The sequence below is a fragment of the Hyla sarda genome, unplaced genomic scaffold, assembly GCF_029499605.1.
Source record: "Hyla sarda isolate aHylSar1 unplaced genomic scaffold, aHylSar1.hap1 scaffold_555, whole genome shotgun sequence".
Taxonomy (NCBI): domain Eukaryota; kingdom Metazoa; phylum Chordata; class Amphibia; order Anura; family Hylidae; genus Hyla; species Hyla sarda.
In genome coordinates, this window is record NW_026610567.1 from 70,196 (window position 1) to 77,011 (window position 6,816).

At 45.8% G+C, this 6,816-nt stretch overlaps 3 non-coding genes across 3 annotated transcripts; all 3 read right to left on the reverse strand.

Annotated features, from left to right (window-relative positions):
- Positions 1-990: 990 nt before the first annotated feature.
- LOC130339890 (U2 spliceosomal RNA) lies at positions 991-1,181 on the reverse strand. Its single transcript, XR_008880132.1, has one exon. It is a non-coding gene; the product is annotated as a U2 spliceosomal RNA (small nuclear RNA).
- A 2,066-nt stretch (positions 1,182-3,247) lies between these two features.
- LOC130339891 (U2 spliceosomal RNA) lies at positions 3,248-3,438 on the reverse strand. Its single transcript, XR_008880133.1, has one exon. It is a non-coding gene; the product is annotated as a U2 spliceosomal RNA (small nuclear RNA).
- A 2,070-nt stretch (positions 3,439-5,508) lies between these two features.
- LOC130339892 (U2 spliceosomal RNA) lies at positions 5,509-5,699 on the reverse strand. The gene has a single exon (XR_008880134.1). It is a non-coding gene; the product is annotated as a U2 spliceosomal RNA (small nuclear RNA).
- Positions 5,700-6,816: the final 1,117 nt, after the last annotated feature.

The following is a 6,816-nucleotide window of genomic DNA, read 5'->3' on the forward strand; positions in this document are numbered from 1 at the left end:
TGCAGCAATGCTTATTCAATACCGCCAGCAGATGGAGACACTGGGGGATAATTTTCTAAGGATTTATACTGATTTTTCCTGTCTGAATTTGTCGCACAGAAAGTTGCAGGCCAAATATGTGTGACATTTCTGCGACTTTAGCTTCTAGAGCATTTTTACAACATTATACATAGGTGCTGAATACATAAAAAGCGACTGTTCAGCGACAGACAAGTCGCATCGGCTGAAAGTAGGCCAGAATGTCAGTCCATGTTGGAGCAGGTTTAGATACAGTCTAAAGTATAGATCTCAAAGTCTGTGCACAGAATTTAGCAAGGGCCTCGCACCTTCTGATGCATCAGGTAGGTGCACAATAGCATAGCCTAACCCTCTGTACTTTGGTCTATATTGATGCGGGACATAGACAGCCAGCTGATGACCAATCCATTAGTGCAATGGATGGCTGGAAGCATTTGTCTTTGCCTTTGCAATACCACAGAAGCAATGCATGGTCAATGTACAGCAATGACACACCTGTGTGAACAGCCAGGAGACCCCCCCCCATGTTATGTTACATAGTTACATAGTTAGTACGGTCGAAAAAAGACATATGTCCATCAAGTTCAACCAGGGAATTAAGGGGTAGGGGTGTGGCGCGATATTGGGGAAGGGATGAGATTTTATATTTCTTCATAAGCATTAATCTTATTTTGTCAATTAGGAACATTCAGCACCCACCCGCTATCAAGGCAGCTGCCTATCATGTCATGCCCTACCTGCACAGGTGTGCTGGCTACTCAAATGATCCAATTAAGGAGGCCATTTAGTCAGCAGCAGCAGAAGTCCTGTGCCTGGACGCTCCAACAGCGGCCAGACACAAGCAGAAGCAGCAGCAGCAGCACCACCTTTTGTTTTTTGGCTGCAGCAGCAAGGCCCACAGGGCTGGCTAGCTGGCTAGCCAGCAAGCAGGTAGCAATGAAAGTAGGAATCTTTCTTTTTAACCCTGTAAGGGGGTGGTGCACTGTACCCGAAGATACTGCCATATCGGGTCAATGCATAGGGCGACGGAAGCAAGCTTCGAAATCGGCCCCCGTTCTCAAAAATCCATTTAATATATGGTCCCCAGATAGGGGACGTATCAGATATTAAACTGATAAGAACAGATACTACACTTGATCTTAGCCAAAAGGCCGAGAAGCGATAACCGTGAAAGGGGCGGGCCCAACAAGGTCCCCTTCATGGGCACTATCACTGCTTGCTGTCAGGGAGGCTGCCAGACAATTTTCCATGCACACTCTGGGCTGGGGGGCAGTCAACCACCAGTACACACAGCAGAACCTAAACCCATACCATTATTGCTAAGCAGCAAGACAGGGGCCCATTGCACTCCCACGGGGCCTTTTTAAATGCAATCCATAACCCGGATTTGCCAGGAACCCTTCTTACTCCTCCTACTTGCATGTGACACTGGGCTTAGGATCTGCATAGGAAACACACACACAAGCACACACCTACCTTTGTTGCCTGCAGATGCCTCCTTGGCTGTCCCCAAACGGTATCAAACCAACACCCACGGGAAGCTGTAAGCATAGAGGACATGCCTGCACCCCATTGGACTTACCTGTGTGGGTTAAATCCGGGTTATTTGACAACCTATGGCGGTGATGGTTCTGCTCAGGCAGAGCAGTGCTGATGCTCCTCATAAAGCTGTCGCTGCTGTGAAGGTTCTAGGTGACATCACAAATCCCTATGGTTACATACACAACAAAGCTGGGTTGTTGTTGTTTACACTCTGCAAGGCCTGTGGAAGTGAGTGACATCATAGCACTGTAGTTCTGAGGGTTCTAGATGGATGCAACAATCTCCTGTTGCTTCTATGAAGGCCATAATAGACGACATCACCAAACAGCTCCATAGTCACATACACAGCAAAGGAGAGATGTTGTTTACACCTAGTGATGTCAGTGGTATTGAGTGACATCACAGCACAGTGCTAAGGCTCCTGGGCCTGGACACAGCAGCGGCTGCAATATCTCAACGGAGAATACGTTTATATATATGTGTGTGTGTGCGCGTATATATATATATATATATATATATATATATATATATATATTTCTCCGCCAAAATCACTTTTAAACCCATTTCCACCTTTTTTTCCCTTCTCTTCCTCTTACTTTTTTTTCACGTTTTTTTACGTTTTTCTCCTTTTCGCCTCTTTTCTGGGCGTATTATTCTTCTTTTTCTTCTTTTTTTTCGTCTAATGCATACCCCATCAGTGCAGCAATGCTTATTCAATACCGCCAGCAGATGGAGACACTGGGGGATAATTTTCTAAGGATTTATACTGATTTTTCCTGTCTGAATTTGTCGCACAGAAAGTTGCAGGCCAAATATGTGTGACATTTCTGCGACTTTAGCTTCTAGAGCATTTTTACAACATTATACATAGGTGCTGAATACATAAAAAGCGACTGTTCAGCGACAGACAAGTCGCATCGGCTGAAAGTAGGCCAGAATGTCAGTCCATGTTGGAGCAGGTTTAGATACAGTCTAAAGTATAGATCTCAAAGTCTGTGCACAGAATTTAGCAAGGGCCTCGCACCTTCTGATGCATCAGGTAGGTGCACAATAGCATAGCCTAACCCTCTGTACTTTGGTCTATATTGATGCGGGACATAGACAGCCAGCTGATGACCAATCCATTAGTGCAATGGATGGCTGGAAGCATTTGTCTTTGCCTTTGCAATACCACAGAAGCAATGCATGGTCAATGTACAGCAATGACACACCTGTGTGAACAGCCAGGAGACCCCCCCCATGTTATGTTACATAGTTACATAGTTAGTACGGTCGAAAAAAGACATATGTCCATCAAGTTCAACCAGGGAATTAAGGGGTAGGGGTGTGGCGCGATATTGGGGAAGGGATGAGATTTTATATTTCTTCATAAGCATTAATCTTATTTTGTCAATTAGGAACATTCAGCACCCACCCGCTATCAAGGCAGCTGCCTATCATGTCATGCCCTACCTGCACAGGTGTGCTGGCTACTCAAATGATCCAATTAAGGAGGCCATTTAGTCAGCAGCAGCAGAAGTCCTGTGCCTGGACGCTCCAACAGCGGCCAGACACAAGCAGAAGCAGCAGCAGCAGCACCACCTTTTGTTTTTTGGCTGCAGCAGCAAGGCCCACAGGGCTGGCTAGCTGGCTAGCCAGCAAGCAGGTAGCAATGAAAGTAGGAATCTTTCTTTTTAACCCTGTAAGGGGGTGGTGCACTGTACCCGAAGATACTGCCATATCGGGTCAATGCATAGGGCGACGGAAGCAAGCTTCGAAATCGGCCCCCGTTCTCAAAAATCCATTTAATATATGGTCCCCAGATAGGGGACGTATCAGATATTAAACTGATAAGAACAGATACTACACTTGATCTTAGCCAAAAGGCCGAGAAGCGATAACCGTGAAAGGGGCGGGCCCAACAAGGTCCCCTTCATGGGCACTATCACTGCTTGCTGTCAGGGAGGCTGCCAGACAATTTTCCATGCACACTCTGGGCTGGGGGGCAGTCAACCACCAGTACACACAGCAGAACCTAAACCCATACCATTATTGCTAAGCAGCAAGACAGGGGCCCATTGCACTCCCACGGGGCCTTTTTAAATGCAATCCATAACCCGGATTTGCCAGGAACCCTTCTTACTCCTCCTACTTGCATGTGACACTGGGCTTAGGATCTGCATAGGAAACACACACACAAGCACACACCTACCTTTGTTGCCTGCAGATGCCTCCTTGGCTGTCCCCAAACGGTATCAAACCAACACCCACGGGAAGCTGTAAGCATAGAGGACATGCCTGCACCCCATTGGACTTACCTGTGTGGGTTAAATCCGGGTTATTTGACAACCTATGGCGGTGATGGTTCTGCTCAGGCAGAGCAGTGCTGATGCTCCTCATAAAGCTGTCGCTGCTGTGAAGGTTCTAGGTGACATCACAAATCCCTATGGTTACATACACAACAAAGCTGGGTTGTTGTTGTTTACACTCTGCAAGGCCTGTGGAAGTGAGTGACATCATAGCACTGTAGTTCTGAGGGTTCTAGATGGATGCAACAATCTCCTGTTGCTTCTATGAAGGCCATAATAGACGACATCACCAAACAGCTCCATAGTCACATACACAGCAAAGGAGAGATGTTGTTTACACCTAGTGATGTCAGTGGTATTGAGTGACATCACAGCACAGTGCTAAGGCTCCTGGGCCTGGACACAGCAGCGGCTGCAATATCTCAACGGAGAATACGTTTATATATATGTGTGTGTGTGCGCGTATATATATATATATATATATATATATATATATATATATATATATTTCTCCGCCGAAATCACTTTTAAACCCATTTCCACCTTTTTTTCCCTTCTCTTCCTCTTACTTTTTTTTCACGTTTTTTTACGTTTTTCTCCTTTTCGCCTCTTTTCTGGGCGTATTATTCTTCTTTTTCTTCTTTTTTTTCGTCTAATGCATACCCCATCAGTGCAGCAATGCTTATTCAATACCGCCAGCAGATGGAGACACTGGGGGATAATTTTCTAAGGATTTATACTGATTTTTCCTGTCTGAATTTGTCGCACAGAAAGTTGCAGGCCAAATATGTGTGACATTTCTGCGACTTTAGCTTCTAGAGCATTTTTACAACATTATACATAGGTGCTGAATACATAAAAAGCGACTGTTCAGCGACAGACAAGTCGCATCGGCTGAAAGTAGGCCAGAATGTCAGTCCATGTTGGAGCAGGTTTAGATACAGTCTAAAGTATAGATCTCAAAGTCTGTGCACAGAATTTAGCAAGGGCCTCGCACCTTCTGATGCATCAGGTAGGTGCACAATAGCATAGCCTAACCCTCTGTACTTTGGTCTATATTGATGCGGGACATAGACAGCCAGCTGATGACCAATCCATTAGTGCAATGGATGGCTGGAAGCATTTGTCTTTGCCTTTGCAATACCACAGAAGCAATGCATGGTCAATGTACAGCAATGACACACCTGTGTGAACAGCCAGGAGACCCCCCCCATGTTATGTTACATAGTTACATAGTTAGTACGGTCGAAAAAAGACATATGTCCATCAAGTTCAACCAGGGAATTAAGGGGTAGGGGTGTGGCGCGATATTGGGGAAGGGATGAGATTTTATATTTCTTCATAAGCATTAATCTTATTTTGTCAATTAGGAACATTCAGCACCCACCCGCTATCAAGGCAGCTGCCTATCATGTCATGCCCTACCTGCACAGGTGTGCTGGCTACTCAAATGATCCAATTAAGGAGGCCATTTAGTCAGCAGCAGCAGAAGTCCTGTGCCTGGACGCTCCAACAGCGGCCAGACACAAGCAGAAGCAGCAGCAGCAGCACCACCTTTTGTTTTTTGGCTGCAGCAGCAAGGCCCACAGGGCTGGCTAGCTGGCTAGCCAGCAAGCAGGTAGCAATGAAAGTAGGAATCTTTCTTTTTAACCCTGTAAGGGGGTGGTGCACTGTACCCGAAGATACTGCCATATCGGGTCAATGCATAGGGCGACGGAAGCAAGCTTCGAAATCGGCCCCCGTTCTCAAAAATCCATTTAATATATGGTCCCCAGATAGGGGACGTATCAGATATTAAACTGATAAGAACAGATACTACACTTGATCTTAGCCAAAAGGCCGAGAAGCGATAACCGTGAAAGGGGCGGGCCCAACAAGGTCCCCTTCATGGGCACTATCACTGCTTGCTGTCAGGGAGGCTGCCAGACAATTTTCCATGCACACTCTGGGCTGGGGGGCAGTCAACCACCAGTACACACAGCAGAACCTAAACCCATACCATTATTGCTAAGCAGCAAGACAGGGGCCCATTGCACTCCCACGGGGCCTTTTTAAATGCAATCCATAACCCGGATTTGCCAGGAACCCTTCTTACTCCTCCTACTTGCATGTGACACTGGGCTTAGGATCTGCATAGGAAACACACACACAAGCACACACCTACCTTTGTTGCCTGCAGATGCCTCCTTGGCTGTCCCCAAACGGTATCAAACCAACACCCACGGGAAGCTGTAAGCATAGAGGACATGCCTGCACCCCATTGGACTTACCTGTGTGGGTTAAATCCGGGTTATTTGACAACCTATGGCGGTGATGGTTCTGCTCAGGCAGAGCAGTGCTGATGCTCCTCATAAAGCTGTCGCTGCTGTGAAGGTTCTAGGTGACATCACAAATCCCTATGGTTACATACACAACAAAGCTGGGTTGTTGTTGTTTACACTCTGCAAGGCCTGTGGAAGTGAGTGACATCATAGCACTGTAGTTCTGAGGGTTCTAGATGGATGCAACAATCTCCTGTTGCTTCTATGAAGGCCATAATAGACGACATCACCAAACAGCTCCATAGTCACATACACAGCAAAGGAGAGATGTTGTTTACACCTAGTGATGTCAGTGGTATTGAGTGACATCACAGCACAGTGCTAAGGCTCCTGGGCCTGGACACAGCAGCGGCTGCAATATCTCAACGGAGAATACGTTTATATATATGTGTGTGTGTGCGCGTATATATATATATATATATATATATATATATATATATATATATATATTTCTCCGCCGAAATCACTTTTAAACCCATTTCCACCTTTTTTTCCCTTCTCTTCCTCTTACTTTTTTTTCACGTTTTTTTACGTTTTTCTCCTTTTCGCCTCTTTTCTGGGCGTATTATTCTTCTTTTTCTTCTTTTTTTTCGTCTAATGCATACCCCATCAGTGCAGCAATGCTTATTCAATACCGCCAGCAGATG